This window comes from Micromys minutus (assembly GCF_963924665.1).
Source record: "Micromys minutus genome assembly, chromosome: 9".
NCBI lineage: Eukaryota > Metazoa > Chordata > Mammalia > Rodentia > Muridae > Micromys > Micromys minutus.
In genome coordinates this window covers 57,717,372-57,734,943 of record NC_137978.1, presented here as the reverse complement: position 1 = coordinate 57,734,943, position 17,572 = coordinate 57,717,372, and the positions used below count along the sequence as shown (strand labels likewise).

Below are 17,572 nucleotides of genomic sequence, written 5' to 3'. Positions count from 1 at the left end.
AATGTTACATTTATAGCCAAGAATGTCTTTCAATGGAATTTATTTATGGTACACATTTAATCCATTTGTTCTCCACATTTCCAATGGCGTGGTAAACCAGGAACTGATAAGTTGTGGCATCTACATGTTTCAAACCCACATGCAGACTGATAACAGGAGTGGTGTATAACTTCCAAAAAATATAAGAAATATGTGTTTTGTGATGGTCAGCCTTTTACAAACCCATGAAAGTGGCATTTGACAGAAAGACATCACAACTCAAGGGTTGAGAATGAGACTTCTAGGCAATGTGAAAACAAAATCAAGAAGAATGGTAGAAAGTCACTTTCTTGTAGAAAGTAGAAAGTGAAATTCTTGTAGAAATGGTAGAAAGCTGCGAGGTGTTCTATTAATACACGAGTATAGATTCCCTCGTTATATCAAATCTGCTAAAATACTATTACTGTTGGAATACATTCCTTAACATGTATATATCTGCATCTTGGTAATTTTCCAGGCATATATTGGGTTCCAAATCCATACTAAATATGAATATAGTGAGATTCTTCTAGCCTTGGTGTATGGATTTCCTCTCTGGAAATAACTCTTGTAAGTTCACATGAAAGAATGTCTCATATGGGTCTTCTGCCATACATACCAATACATGTACATGCACATATATGCACACACATACATATACATACAAATGTTTATGCATAAATAAAAACTAAGAATTGATTCTATATGTTTAGAAACTATTACACAAGGTTGTGAAGATCATGGCATCAGAAAATATTCAGCCCTATTTGTTTATGACTTTGACTTTATATTTTTCTTATGCCAGCTATTTATTTTGGCATTTATTAGGTAAATGGATGGTGTCTTTCGATGCCCCTGCCTCAGTAGTTTAGATTGACACTGGGAATTAGCAGATGATGCAGTGCTTGGGAAAGTCATAAAATTAATGAGAATTGATGAGGAAAATAAGGATTTTCTGGGAGCAGGTGAACAAGGAAACTTTCAATGATATAACACTAGGCGAGGCAATAAGCAAGTGCTGACACCCAGGCCCTCAGTGCTTCTTCTAAGATTCTATCAGGACTAAATGATCCAACTCTGAATTTCCAAATTTCTTTAGGAAACCTCATAATAATTCTGCTAAGAGAATTGAGTAGAATACAAAAAAAAGGGGATGCTGAATTATTATCAAATATATATCCAAAAGCAAATGACCATGAAAATAATCTCAACGATAATAATAGCAATCCAGGAACACCAGTGAAAATTGAGAAGTTTCTCTCTAATGGATGCAAAAAATTAACTCAACTTAATTTCATACCAGAGATGAATGACTGTTTAAATAACCAAATGGCTCAAGGTAGAAACTACATACAGATATGTGAGAGGAGATAGAATATCCCTCAGTCTAATGAAGATAATGCCCAAATCCTAAACTTAAATTTATGAAAATTGAATTCTGAGGACTGTAAATTGTAGAAAAATAATAAAGCCTCATGGTAAACTACAATAGTATATACAATTCCCTGTAGCATGTGACCAAAGTCCATCATTTGTCAGGATCCAATATTTAATAAAACCTATCCACATGTTAAATTCATTTTTTTTTTCTGGAAATACTCAGGGTTCACAGAACCTACAATAAATCTTCCTCTCAGACATACCTGGCTGCAATACTGTCTTCATTTTTCATTCAAACCTAAACTGTAACATTAATAACTAAGCCTAGGAAGACACAATTCTGAATTCTGTATCTATATCAAAGACTGCATATACTTCAGAGTAAAATTAATGGGGAGTATAACTTTTCTTGGTAAATGTTAATATTCACAGCCATATAATGGTGTTTACAAATCTGGACTGATTCCTCATATGACTAATATCTATAAAGGTAGGTTGGGATGCCTATACAATACCCTAAAGAAAGGGAGATGAAATGGCAAAGAGGAATAGGGATTAAAAAACCATGAAGGACTTTAAATTCGGGGGACTTTGTTACGATTTTAGCAAAGAAAACGCCAATGTACAAGCTGCATATACCACCAAGGAGCTACAAAGTCATTTTAGAAACATATTCTTTTAACCATAAAATTGAAACGTCATCATAAACACAATTCACAGGACCTCACACTTCCCAACAACGCTACAATATCCACAACAGAACTGTGAGAGTGGCAGCAGGAAATGCGCCCCTGCCCCACAGCCCTGCTCTGCTCCTGCCCCTTTCCCAGCCCAGCAGCTCCTCTGACCTGGCAGGTGACAGGACCAACTGCTGAATGTCCTAGGAGGCCAGCTGAGCAACTGCAGCTTCAGGAAGTTTTCATGTACCTCAGATACTGAGGACTAGTCTCCCACCACGACTTCTTGACCAGGAGACTGTAGAGACAAGTGGAGAAGGCTGGAGTGGTGGAACTTCCTGTCACTTAGGCCAGATTGCTTCTGGATCCGCCCATTATTCAGCAGCTTTCTGTTAAGTAATTCTTTTAAGCCCACCTACTTTGGGGTCTTTTAAATAATTAGCTTTCCATACTTCAGAGCTTTTTTTTCTTTTTCTTTTTTTTTTTTTTGGTTTGAATTTTTGCTTGTTTCCTTGCTTGCTCCCACGCTCACTTGTCTCTTTGTCATTGTTTTGTTTTTTCTTGAACTCATCTGATCAGGCAGATGTGCCCCTCCCCTCCCCATGAGGAACCACTCCTCCAACTCTGTTGCTGGCTGACTTCCACACAACTGCAGCTGTCAGGATGCTCAGGACCTACTCTGCACAGCTTCCACACAAGATGCTGCCAGTCTAGACCAGAACTGGATGTAATAGGACTCTGCATGTGGGTTTTGAATCCTTCAGATACCAGTGATCCTGCCTAACTTCTCCAAGTGTGAGTCTAGACCGCTGGGCTAAAGATATAGAAGACATCAATTCCCCTGATTTCTGATGCTCAGAACAAACACCCAAAACAAAGTAAAAGTAAGATAAAATGTCCTTGGTTCAAACCAGAAACTATATATGTATCTCATAAGGAGAGCAATTTACATGATATCAAAGATAATGAATTAAAACCCAGACGTAGAACCAAAGGGATCAACTTTAAAGCCATGGAAATCAACTCAAAGAGGACAGGAACAAAACTATTCACAGGCAACAAAAAGTAGCAAATGCCCAAAGGAAATAAAGGCCAGTTAGGATATGAAAATTAAGTTAGTTAAAAATATCAAAAAAAAAAGGCAATAAACTGAAAAGAATAATCAGTAAGGCAAATAATAATAATTCATAGAGAAGCTGTGGAAGACACATTATCAGACTTGGAATAAAAGTACAGGAGCTAAATGCCTCAGTAAAAGAAAATAAATAAAAATGATGTTAAGTTAAGCCACAATGTTATAATACTTACTACTTGAATGGTGACGTAGAGAGAGGTAGATAGAGGGAGAGAGAGGGAGAGAGAGAGAGAGAGAGAGAGAGAGAGAGAGAGAGAGAGAGAGAGAGAGAGAGACAGAGAAAGAGACAGAGAGAGAGACAGAGAGAGAGAGACAGAGAGAGAGACAGAGAGAGACAGAGAGAGAGAGAGACAAAGACAGAGAGAAACTCCATTGGAAAATTGTGAAGATTTTTGTCAAAAAGAAAACTAGAAAGAGAACTACAACCCACACAGCACTCTTTAGGCATCTGTTCATAGATGGTTTCCTGATTGTTGTTTATAATTCTTTATGTCCACCCATCCACATCTGCATATGCCCAGAAAAGTAACTTCAGAATTACACAAGTCTCTTTAGAGATTCTAGCTAGGAAACCAACTCTTTTCATGGTAATTATGAGGCCCAGGATTCTCAAGGGGACTTCTGAAGTTCAAAAACTGATGTGGTGATTGTGACTGGTTAAACTAAATTCAACTTCAGCATGGAGGGGAGAGCTGAAAAACACAAGCCCAGATGTGGGAGAGCCCTTAAATCACAGAGTTCTGAGCCCATGGACACAGTTCAGATGATAGGGCTACTTGTTTTCCATGGTGGTAGAGTTTTATTCTTTCCCATATTAGGCTGATGCACAAAAAAATAATGTCACCAGTAAACAGAGTTTACATATGGGAATAGATTAAACATAATGGTGATTAGTAATTCATCTCAAAGTACTTAAGGAAAGAAATAAAATCCTTTCTCTAAAATGCATTTATTCTTTTTTCTTTGCTATTGGTTATTTTATTTACAATACAGATGTTTTCCTTTTCCAAGTTTCCCTTCCCCAAGCCCCCTGTGTGTAAATGCACATTTTCTTTATCTGTTCTTCTTTTGAGGGACATCTGGGTTGTTTCCCCCTTCTAGCTGTTATAAAGAAGGCTGCGATGAATATAGTGGAACATCTATCCTTGTTATATGTTGGAGCATCTCTTGGATATATGCTCAAGAGTGGTGTAGCAGGGTTCCTAAGTAGAACTATTGTAAATTTTCTGAGAAACCAACATACTGATTTCCAGCGCATTTTACCAGCTTGCAATTCCACCAACAATGGAGGAGTGTTCCCCTTTTTCTTGTCAGAATCTGCTGTCACCTGAGTTTTTGATCTTCACCATTCAGATTGGTGTAAGGTGGAATCTAAGGGTTGTTTGGATTTGCATTTTCCTGATGACCAGGGGGAGATGCTGAGCATTTAAGGTGCTTCTCAGCCATTCCATATTCTTCAGTTGAGAATTCTCTGTTTAGCTCTGTACCCCATTTTTAATAGGGTTATTTGGTTCTCTGGATTACAACTCTTTCAGTTCTTTGGATATATTTAAATATCAGCCTTCTTATCAGTTGTAGAATTTGTAAAGATCTTTCCCCAATCTGTGGAAAACTGTTTCGTCCTATTGACATGGTCCTTCACTGACAGTAGCTTTTCAATTTTATGAGATCACATTTGTCAACTCTTTTTTTTTTTTTTTTTTTTTTTTTGAGGTTTCAATATTTTATTCAAGTTTTATTGAGAGTGATGTTAATTATAGCATTTGAAGGGAAGTAGCTATTTCCACGCAAAATGTGACACTCTATAATGTACCCAACTGCTAAAAAATAGTGGTGAGGTTACAAGGAGTCAGTTTAGATCCATAGTGTTGTCAGGGTGTGACCACAATCACCCTGCCAGCTCAGAGCCAGAGAACCCAGAAGCTATTTCATACTCTGGTGCAATGGGGGGACAGAGGAATTAAAAAAGAAAGAAAACCCTATCAGAACACAGGGAAGAATTTAGTCCTGAATGACTGTCTCCATCATGCCCAACCTCTCCACCTTAACCTGGAACAAAAGAAATAGCTAGCTACACCCTAAAGACTACTTTTATTGTAATACTGGAAACTGATGGGCTAGGATGGGAACGGGGCATGTTGGGACCAGGTCAGGACTATGTGTCTAAAGAACTGTCCCTTCCAAAGAGGTGTAGACATGCTTCTGAGGATCGGGACACTAGGGTTAGATGGTCAGGAAGTCACAATTTCATTCCTGGAGTGGATACAGATTCTCAAAGGGTCCACAGGTTCCCAACTTCCACTTGCAGCCTGGAGTCTCTAAAAGGGATCCTCTCCCATCCACTCCTAGAGCTAAAAGGACCCTTCCTGGAATGGGGAACTGTTCCTGGAATGGGGGTTACCTCAGAAATGAAAACACCTTAGAGCCCAGTCATCCTTAGCCTCTAGGTCTAACATGGTATTATCAACTCTTTCATCCCCAACACATAACATTAAAAGGTACACTAAATTCTGAAGATAGCTATGCCACAAAATAGTTTTGAATTAACGACTATACAGTATTCATTCATGCTTGAAATTCCAGTCCTAATCCAAGCTTGTGGCCGCCCTCGTTGATGTTCTCGCCATCCAGCAGGCTGACAGTCAGGCTGATGCCTGAGTCTGAGTGTACCCTAAGCCAATCAGGCTACAGTTGCTCACTTTGGCCCAAAAGCAGGCAACAGGGTCTACCTGATACTATGCTGCTATTCCAAAGCGAGTGTTATTGTTTCCTGCAATGTAGGTGAGATTGACAGCAGCCTCCAACTTCTTGTTCACATCAGTATAAAGCTGGAATCCACCTGTCTAATAACCAACTGCGAAGTTGTTTTGGGTCACTCCAGACTTCAAGGTCTTAAAATTCATCTGATAGTCAGCCAGCCAACCCTCATAGCCAAGTACCAGAGCACCCCGGATTGAAGGTCCAGTGATGTCAAAAGTCCACATTACAGACAAGGTTGATATTGCTCCCTCTTGTACCCTTAGCATTTCCCCCCAAGTATTAGGCATGAAAGATAAATCAAAGGTCAGCTTAGTCCAGGAGAAGCTGGTCTTCCACAGTGATCTCAGTGCCCAGTGTGCTGTCTGTGTTCCACCTCTCTGGAAATGTTAGAGCATGCTCAGTCCATCTGGACTTGGTTTCCAGACTCCCGTTCACTTTGGTGGTTTCTGTGTTGGCAGAGCCTGAGCTGAAAAACTCCAATCCATTCTCAAACTCCGTTTTCAAATCAAGTTTTATTAATTTTAAATACTTTCATAAAACAAATCATATCACAGAAAAGGAAGGCATAACTTTTCAGGAATCAGGACATTTTTGCAAAGCATGCCACTTTATGATTCCTGCCTGTGATAAACAAGCTGAGTATTGTCATTACTATCAGCAACAGATCATAAATTCCTACTCCAGTGACAGACACTGGGCTTTAGTTCCAACAATAGGAAATACATAAAATAAATGTGTATCATAGAACTATTTTGTCTTTGTGCATAACGGGTAAAGTACATCTTCCATTCCATAGAGACTGAACAAGAGCTCATTCTAGGATGGGAAGAATAACCCATGGTTTTACATGGTTCCATCACAAAGTCACAATGAACACTAGGGCTTGATTTACATCCTGGTCTAGCATTCTCTAGGAAAGTCTCTCAGAGACCGGATTCCTCTACTCCCACATGAATCTGCCTATTGTCACATCTAAGTTCTGTAACAATGCACATCTCTTTCCAGCTGTCTTGTCCTATCCCTTACCATCAAAAGAGCAACATTACAAGAACATACAGTAGTAATCGATATTTAGCCATAGATTAAAGTCAGGAGAGCATGGAATATTTTTCAAACCCTGAGAGAAAATAACTGGCAACTGTAGTGTTAAATACAGAATTGAACAGTGTAGGTTCACCTGAATATAAAAATTCATTAATACATGGTTTTTAGTCAGAAGCCTACTTGGATAATAAGCTGATGAAAACATGCACAAAAAAACAGGACATAAATTTTTCATGAGGTCACAGGAAATAAGACATTTCTTGTGAAAATGAATGAATACATGAAAACTAGGAAGTATCCTCATGTACATCACAGTAAAGAATTTCATCAACTAATTTTCAAAGAAATTCAAAATCCCTGGGAAGAGCCAGAATAGATGAAACAGATATATACATAATAAAGAGTGTTATGTATAAATTTTGGTTTTTCAGTTCAGGGGGAAGAAATTCTGCAGAACTAAACTGACAGGATTATTATATAAGGATATTTGAACCTGACTTAGGGAGTGGTTCCACCCATGGCACACAACTTTAATCACTGTGGTTTGAATACAAGTAAACTCTTAGTACTCACTTTAATCCCAAACAACGAACAATTACTACCTAAAACAAACAGTCACTATGTAAAAGAGGCACCTATGTTTGAAAGTAATGTCTAATTGAATAACAGAAAATATGAAATGTCAGAGAAAGGTCTGACAGAAGAGGATATGCCCAATATTCCTGAGATGAGAGGGAAAGTGAGCTACTTAAGGGAGAGAGAGAGACAGTACAGGAAGGAGAGAATCGTAGAGGAATACAGTAGAGTTCATGGGCAGCAGTACAGTACAGTTGAGAGAGCAGAGCAACAGAGAGGGAGAAAACAGTTTCACTGGGAGACTTTCACCGAGTCAGACTGGAGAGAACATGGTAGACACAGACAAAGACAAAATGAGCAAGAGAAAGAGAAGGATCAAGAATTTTAGAAAAAAAAATTAGTATGGTTAATTTAAGGTCAACCAGATGGTTAGAAGGGGATCTGAGTAGGCAGGGAGCAGAGAGATCTCTGCCGTGCCCCTGCCCTGCTTGACCCAGTGACCAGGGACCCAGCATTTGGACCTCTGTTGCCACCCAGCGGCTATGGGAAGCAGAACAGGACTCAGACCATCCGCTACCTGGACCAATGGACAATCCAGGGACACAGGCCAGGTACAAGGGAAAGGCAAGAACCAATCACTGGCAACAAGATGGCAAGAGGAAAGCCAGAGAGCATACCCCAGGGAAACCAAGACAACCTGGCAACACCAGTACCCAGCTCTCCCATCACAGAAAAAACTGGAATGCAAAACACTCCAGAAAAAGAAGACTGAGACATGAAATCCTACCTCAAGATGATGATAGAAATCCATAAACAAAAACGGGAGGAAAAGAATAAAGAATTAGAAGCTTTTAAAGAAGAAACAAGAAAAACACTCAAAGAACTCAAAGAACTAGAAGAAAACAGAACCAAAGAGATGAAGGAATGGAAGAAGGAATTTAAAACAGAAATGGACACAATAAAGAAAACACTAAAAGAGACAACCCTAGAAGTAGAAATCCTAAAAAAGAAATCAGGAGTCACATATGCAAGCATTTCCAACAGACTACAAGAGATAAAAGAGAGAATCTCAGGAGCCGAACACAACATTGAAAACATAGACAAAACAGTCAGAGAAGGTGCAGAAACCAAAAAGCTCCTAAAACACAAAATGTCCAGTAGATCCAGGACACAATGAGAAGACCAAACCTAAGGATAATAGAAATAGAAGACGGCGAAGAATATCAACTAAGAGACACAGTAAATATCTTCAATAAAATGTAGAAGAAAACTTCCCTACCCTTAAGAATGAGATGACCACGAGCATAAAAGCCTTCAGAACTCCAAATAGGTTGGACCTGGAAAGAAATTCCTCCCGACACATAATAGTCAAAACACCAAGTGCCTAGAGCAAAGAAAGAATACTAAAAGCAGTAAGGGGAAAAGGTCAGGTAACATATAAAGGCAGACCAATCAGAATCACACCCGATTTCTCAACAGAGACTATTAAAGCTAGAAGAACCTGGACAGACATTATGCAAACCCTAAGAGAGCACAAGTGCCAGCCCAAGCTGCTATACCCTGCAAAACTATCAATCACCATAGATGGAGAGATGAATATATTCCAAGACAAATCTAAATTTACACAATATCTGACCACAAACCCAGCAGTACAACGAATTATAGGTGGAAAACCCAATACAATGAGGGGAACTACATCCTAGGAAAAACAAGAAAACTCCTAAGCAAGAAAACCAAAAGAAGAAAGAGAAACAGACACAATTAAACCTACAAAAGCAATAATAGCAGGAAACAGCAACCACTATTCCTTGATATCTATTAACATAAATGGACTCAACTCCCCAATAAAAAGACATAGGCTATCAGATTGGATACATAAACAAAATCCAGCATTTTGCTGCATACAGGAAACTCATCTCAGAGACAAAGACAGACACTATCTAACAGAGTAAAAGGTTAAGAACAAAACGTCCAAGCAAACAGCCCCAAGAAGCAAGCTGGAGTGGCTAGTCTAACATCGAATAAAGTAAATTTCCAACCAAAAGTTATCAAAAAAGCTAAGGTAAAACACTTTTTACTCATTACAGGGAAAATCTATTAGGAGGAACTCTCAATCCTTAACATATATGCTCCAAATACAAAAGCACCCGTATTCATAAAAGAAACCCTAGTAAAGTTCAAAAAATACATTTCATTCCACACAATAATAGTGGGAGACTTTAATACCCCACTCTCAAAAATGGACAGATCATGGAAAGAGAAACTGAACAAGGACACTGTAAAACTAGCCGAGACTATGAATCAACAGGAATTAATAGATATCTACAGAACATATCATCCTAAAACTAAATAATACACCTTCTTCTCAGCACCTCACGGCACCTTCTCAAAAATTCACCACATAATTGGACACAGAATGAGCCTCAATCGATATAAGAAGATTGAAATACTCCCATGCATCCTTTCAGATCACCATGGGCTAAGGCTGATCTTTAATAACAACAAAGACAACAAAAAGTCCAAATACATATGGAAACAAAACAATGCTCTATTAAAGGATAGCAGGGTCAAAGAAGAAATAAAGAAAGAAATTAAGGATTTTCTAGAATTCAATGAAAACGAAAACACAACATACCCAAACCTATGGGATGCAATGAAAGCAGAACTGAGAGGAAAACTCATATCTCTGAGTGCTTTCAAAAAGAAACTGGAAAGAGCAAACACAAGCAACCTGACAGCACAATTAAAAGCTCTAGAAAAAAAAGAAGCAGATACACCCAAAAGGAGTAGGCGGCAAGAAATAATCAAACTCAGAACAGAAATAGACCAAATAGAAACAAAAAGACCCATTGAAGGAATCAACAAAAACAAGATCTGGTTCTTTGAAAAAGTTAACAAGATTGATAAACCCATAGCCAGACTAACTAGAGGGCAAAGAGAGAGTATCCAAATTAACAAAATCAGAAAGGAAAGTAGAGAAATAATGACTGAAACTGAGGAAATTCAAAAAATCATCAGATCCTACTACAAAAACCTATACTCCACAAAGTTGGGAAATTTGGAGGAAATGAATTAATTCCTAGACAGATACAAGATCCTAAAGTTAAACCAGGACCAGGTAAACTATCTAAATAATCCCATAACACCTAAAGAAATAGAAGCAGTCATCAAAAGCCTCCCAACCAAAAAAAGCCCAGGTCCAGATGGGTTCAGTGTAGAATTTTATCAGACATTTATTTCCGACATAATACCAATACTCTCCAAACTATTCAACAAGATAGAATCAGATCAAATACTACCTAACTCACATTTTGAGGCTACAATAACCCTCGTTCCTAAACCACACAAAGACCCTACAAGAAGAAAACTTCAGACCAATCTCACTTATGAACATTGATGCAAAAATACTCAACAAAATCTTAGCACACCGAATCCAAGAACACATCACCATGTAGACTTCAACCCTGGGATGCAGGGATGGATTAATATACGGAAATCCATCAATGTAATCCACCATATAAACAAACTCAAAGAACAAAAATCACATGGTCATCTCACTAGATAGATGCTGAGAAAGCATTTGACAAAATTCAACACCCTTTCATGTTAAAAGTCTTGGAAAGAAAAGGAATCCAAGGTCCATACTTAAACATAATAAAAGCAATATACAGCAAACCAACCGCCAACATTAAACTTAATGGTGGGAAACGTGAAGCAATCCCACTAAAATCAGGGCCTGGACAAGGCTGCCCATTCTCCTCCTACCTATTCAACATAGTACTGGAAGTCCTGGCTGGAGCAATTAGACAGCAAAAGGAAATCAAAGAGATACAAATTGGAAAGGAAGAAGTAAAAAGATCACTTTTTGCAGATAACATGATAGTGTTCTTAAGCGACCCCACAAATTCCACCAGAGAACTCCTACAGCTGATAACAAGTTCAGCAAAGTGACTGGATACAAAATTAACTCAAACAAATCAGTAGCCTTCCTATATTCAAAGGACAAACATGTGGAGAAAGAAATTAGGGAAAAGATACCCTTAAACAATAGTCACAAAAACTATGAAATGCTTTGGTGTGACTCTAACTAAGCAAGTGAAGGACCTGTATGACAAAAACTTCAAACCTCTAAAGAAGGAAATCGAGGAAGATCTCAGAAAATGGAAAGATCTCTCATGCTCATGGATTGGAAGGATCAACATTATAAAATGGCCATCTTACCAAAAGAAATCTACAGATTCAATGCAATCCCCATCAAAATTCCAACCCAGTTCTTCATTGAGTTGGAAAGAGCAATGTGGAATTTCATCTAGAATAACAAAAGACCTAGAATAGAGAAATCCATCCTCAACAACAAGAGAACATCTGCGGGAATCACTATCCCTGACCTCAAGCTATATTACAAGGCAATTGTGATGAAAACTGCATGGTACTGGTACAGAAATAGGCAAGTGGATCAATGGAATAGAATAGAAGATCCCGAAATGAGTCCTCAAGTGTATGGTCACCTAATTTTTGACAAAAGAGCTGTAAACATTCGATGGAAAAAGGACAGCCTATTCAACAAATGGTATTGGTCCAGCTAGCACTCAGAATGCAGAAGAATGAAAATAGACCCTTTCTTATCTCCTTGTACAATGCTCAAGTATAAGTGGATCAAAGATCTCCACATTAAACCAGATACACTGAAACTATTAGATAAGAAAGTTGGGAAAACCTTAGAATACATAGGTACAGAAGAAAATTTTCTGAACAAAACTCAATGGCTCGTGCTCTAAGGTTAAAAATTAACAAATGGGACTTAATGAAATTGCAAAGTTTCTGTATGGCCAAGGACACTGTCAAAAAAACAAAATGGCAGACAACAGAGTGGGGAAAAGATCTTTACCAACCCCACATCAGATAGAGGCCTAATATCCAAGGTATACAAAGAACTCAAAAAGCTAGACACCAGAGAATCAAACAACCCTATTAAATAATGGGGTACAGAGCATTCTCAATTGAGGAATATTGAATGGCTGAGAAACATCTAAGGAAGTGCTTGACATCATTAGCCATCAGGGAAATGCAAATCAAAACAACCCTGAGATTCTACCTCACACCAGTCAGATTGGCCAAGATCCAAAACTCAGATGACAGCAGGTGCTGGCGAGGTTGTGGAGAAAGAGGAACACTTCTCCACTGTTGATGGGTTGTAAACTGATACAACCACTCTGGAAATCAGTCTGGCGATTCCTCAGAAAAATGGACATAGTACTACCTGAAGATCCAGCTATTCCACTTCTGAGCATATCCCCCAGAGACACTCCAATATACAACAAAGAAGCATGCATCACAATGTTCATAGCCGCTCTGTTTATAATAGCCAGAGCTGGAAAGAATCCAGATGTCCTTCAATAAATGAATGGATACAAAACTTGGGGTACATTTACACAATGGAGTACTACTCAGCTATCAGAAACAATGACTTAATGAAATTCTTTAAAAAATGGCTGCTTCTAGAGAATATCATCATGAGTGAGATAACCCAGTCACAAAAGAACACACATAATATGCAGTCACTGATAGTGAGATGCTAACCCCAGGGGCTCAGACTGCCCCGGAAACAACTCTCAGACTGTGTTACGCTCAAGGAAAAAAACAAAAAAAATTATGCTCAATCCTTACACCCCAAGAAAACTTTGACTAATTCTGGGTTACATCCTGTTCTACATGTACTTTTTGCTCATTGTAACTAGTAAGACCTTAATGCAGAGTATCAAACCTTTAAAAAAAAAAAAAAAGCCCAGCACTGACAAAAATGTATTCATATACATTTATGCAAAAATGCTTAAATTTTGTTCTTTTATCAGGTGGGCCCCACCCCCCTTGTTCAATCCCTCTAACATACCTGGATCCTTTCTTAGAGTCTCTTTAGCCTTTACCATCCAGGGCTCTTAGTTTTGATTTACAGGTGACCAGATGGAGACTTGAAAATGGGAAACTATTGTTCAGAAATACCTGAAACTTTTTCATGAAACAAAATTAAAGATACTAACACCTGGCAAAAGAATAAACATGAAGAAAGGAGAAGATATCATGAAAATGTCTCTTTTTCTCTGAGGATTTCAGTTTATCCTATGAGATGTGAGAGTCAGTCACAGTAAACACACACGAAGTCCTTTTCCAGGCAACAAGGAGGAAGAACAATGAAGACTGCAGGAAACTAGTGACCCACAGAATCCAGACTGTTCAACTTGTCCAACTAGAGTTCTCTGAAAAACAGCTCTGAGTGCAGGGTTTAAGCAGTCTCATACCTGCAAGAATTCTGCACTGAAGAATTAACCAAACCATGAATATGCAGGGGAAGAGGACTTTTTTGAATAAAAGAGACATTTTTCTTATGTAAGTGAGAAGCCATAATCATTCAAAAAATGCTGTCTAATTTTGTCTTAATTTATGCTGAGTTTTCTACCTATAAAAATATCATAGGCTAATATCCTCACAGCATCCAAACCAGCCTGGACTCCCTTAGGTCTCAAAGAAACTCAGGACAAATAACTAGGGTGCCTATTAACATATCAATGTGGACATTGTTGGCTTAGCTGCTTTCTTAGCTCCTAGTTCCACACTTGGCCAGCCCATCTATCCTCCCTTCTCTTTCTCCATCTCCCGCCCCCTCTGCTCATGACCTGGTTAGGTCTGGACCCATCCATATGCCTCAGACTGTTTTCTCCCTCAGGCTGTAATGCCCAAACTTAATCTGTTAAGCAACACCTGCCCAAGAACCAGGTACCTTCCTGAAATGCTTCGAGTTTAAGTCTTAGGGAAACAATAAACACTCAAGGGAAATTACAATGACCCACATGTCTTTGACTTTTATGTTCCAGTGTGCTTGTAATAAGACAGTGTTTGGCTACATAAATGGAAATGCACACACTGAACCAAACACAAAGTTCTTGATCTATAATCTGTCCTTCCTACAAAACATCCCAGGTCAATGATTCTATGAAGATATTGGGAGTAACCAATCAATAGCTGATTTGACTTAAATACCAAAGGCACATTTGATAAATATTATATAACTGTGTGCACATGTGTTTATGGGCTTAAGTATAGCAGGAACTTCTCAAGAACACAATAGTGTAATAAATAATGAGATGTCTATATAGTTAAAAACTTAGGCCTTTTATTGGGGGAATAGACCAGTTAGCAGTTAAAATTAAGACTGTCCAAGCCTATGACTTGCCATGTGGCTAACTCTTTACCTCTCTGCTCCTGTTCCCATATATATACATATACATATACAAATACAAATACATATATATATATGTATATATATATATATGTTCTCTTCTGTCTCCCACTAAATTTCCTGCATCTGCTTTGCCGTTCCTGCATCCCGCTCTCTGCCTAGGAATTCCATGCTCCAATTCTTGTCCCAGGTATTGGAGGTCAGGTTTTTCTTAAAAGCTCTCAGGTATGAGAGATTACCATCTTTAGATGGCCTCTACTCAGAGAGCTGCCTGACCTTCAAGTACCTGAGCAGGCTTGGAAAGGCAAGCATTTGCCAATGTAAAGCTGTTGACAGAACACAGAAATGACAATACCAAGATCCCACCAGCATTTGGGTCTCTGCCAATATAGCAATCAACATATGAAAATACAGAGACACACCTGCATACAATGTGAAGAGAAGTCTCCTCAACCCATGTGCAATATCCATGCAGGTCAGAAGAGGGAACTGGAGCCCACAGTTTGGGATGACACTTTAATGTAGAGTAGTGCCTCTTATGAAGAGGAATGCACCAGCCCCAGGTATTCTGAATGCTGAGACTGCCAGAAGCACTTCCCCTGTTTATGGCTCTGCAGTCATGTGAGGTAATCACACTTAGCATATCTAAATAACATAATTTATGTTCTAGAAAACATCTTTTGACTCTGCATTTACACTAACATAACATTAACATCCTAAGAAGTAGAGACATCCATAAAATCTATTTTATTTGTAGAAGGCAAAGGTTCTTGTGGTCAAAGATAAGCTCTGGGGTGACCAGAAATGTTTAACCACAGGGTTTTCTCTTCAGTGGTAGAGAAGTTCACTCCTTTCTGACCAGAAGTGAGAGAATGGATGTAGTAAGTAGCTTGGTGACCTGTGGTATATGGAGTACCAGGCCACACCTGAAAGTTCAAGACTCTTCTTCCCTAGGCCTTTGTTTCTCAGTTAATAGAATGAAGTCTTAAGGGAGATGTCACAGGCACTTTATAGCCTGGTGACCTCTACACTGTGGCCTCCTCTAGGATCTTTGGTTTGAAGACACAGCTTTATGAAAGAGTGACATGTACTTTGCAAAAGAGCTTTGAGGTTGTCACACCTTAATCTTTATTGTGCAAAGGACTGAGTTAATTGGTACTGGGAAAATGATTCACAAAATTGTGGAGAGCATTTTTGGCATCTCTGAACAGTTGATGGCAGAGTAATATTAATATTATCCCAGGAAATCTTGGGGCCGGCCAAGGCAGGAATCTGGCTTTTGTGCTACACCCAGTAAGGGTTATTATCAAGCACATCTAAATCGCAAGTTCAGGCAGGACTCTCAAGGATAAGGCTATAAGGAAGTACATCTATATCTGAAGTATGGGGCAGGGCTTTTAAGAATTCGGCAGCGGGAAGTACTTTCATATTTGATGCTCCAGACAGTAAGTATCCTTAGGAATGCAACTTAGGACAGGGTGGATTTTGGACTGTGGGCACAGCAGTATCCAGTTTTGTCTCTGACCTTTTCACCTGACCTCCAGTAAGATGTTTACAGGATCTTTGGTTGTTATCCGGCTTATTCCATGTTTCAGAACACTGATGTTACCATTTTTGCATGTAATTAAAATGATTTAAAAAGAGGACAAACCGGCTAATGTCAAGCTGCAACTTTAACTAACTTGTCTTTTTTCTTTCAATCCCCTGGAGGACCTGTTGGGTGTCTGAGCTGGCCTCGGACACAAAATATCACTGTGCTCAAAATATTCCTAAATAAGCCACCCTGGGGTCAGACCTGGAAGTCTGATCAAACACTGCCTACTGAGTCTGGAAAGCAGAAGTTTAAAATTTACTTCCCGGTTTTAATAAAACATGAATCCCTGACTTCACTCTAGCTCAGGACTTAAAATCCCACTAATCTCCAACCTGAGACATTTCCACTCCTGAAAATCCTACCCCACAAAGAAACTGTACAAAGTCAGCCTCCCACTCAGTTTTCTTCTGCTTCTCACCTGAGCAGAGACAGCCTCCCTCCAGTGTTTTTCCCAGTAAACCTCTTCTGTGTGGTGAGCTGTTCCATGGGGCTTTGTGCTTGACCTTGGCTTCTGACTGCCAGGAGACCTTTTACTTCAGAGCGGTAACACTGGCCCTGGGACGCCTTTTCTCTAAGAGTTACAAGACTTACACTGGGGATAACCCACAGCACATCCATGGCCAACACTGAAATACTTACAGAGTGATACTGAAATTCATTTCTTTTTTTGTCTCATGTGGATTGTGACTCTGCCAGACCTGGGATTTGCACAGACCCCCACACTTACATCAAATAACCAACATAGTCTTTCATTCTCATCAATAAACTCAGAGTTAAACACAATCTTTCTTTTATTCTGAAACTGTATCTTGTTGGTGTCTTTTCAAATAATGGACTCATCGAGAATATTCTTTACTGCAACATAGAAAAAAACTGTCTCTGAAATTTTCAGGAAAACAGGCCAAAAATCTGAGACTAGAATTTGTGGGACCCAAATACTAAGACCTGCATATCAAACATTAAGGAACACCAATAACTTGAACTGTCAGAGTGCCCCAATGGCCAGCATGTTGTGTTTGAAAAACAACTGCCTGTCAGCAACCTCCAGGATGAAATGTGTATAGTGAACACATTGGTAGCATATGCAGCTATGTTTAGTAAAGTCATCAAAAGAGAGAAATGGAGGTAAATGGGTTAAAAGTGTCAGACAATAC

The 17,572-nt window shown here is 38.9% G+C and overlaps 1 protein-coding gene and 1 pseudogene across 2 annotated transcripts in view; both read right to left on the bottom strand.

Annotated features, from left to right (window-relative positions):
- LOC308424364 (uncharacterized protein) overlaps window positions 1-17,572 on the bottom strand; it is a gene marked incomplete at its 3' end in the record, with an annotated part of 55,977 nt that overhangs the window by 32,845 nt on the left and 5,560 nt on the right. The gene's annotated exons all lie outside the window — the stretch shown is intronic.
- LOC308424363 (non-selective voltage-gated ion channel VDAC1-like) lies at window positions 5,776-17,036 on the bottom strand (annotated as a pseudogene). Its single transcript has 4 exons — window positions 16,837-17,036; window positions 15,111-15,150; window positions 6,027-6,498; window positions 5,776-5,915 (listed from the first exon to the last, which is right to left on the bottom strand). The product of its transcript is annotated as a non-selective voltage-gated ion channel VDAC1-like (transcript).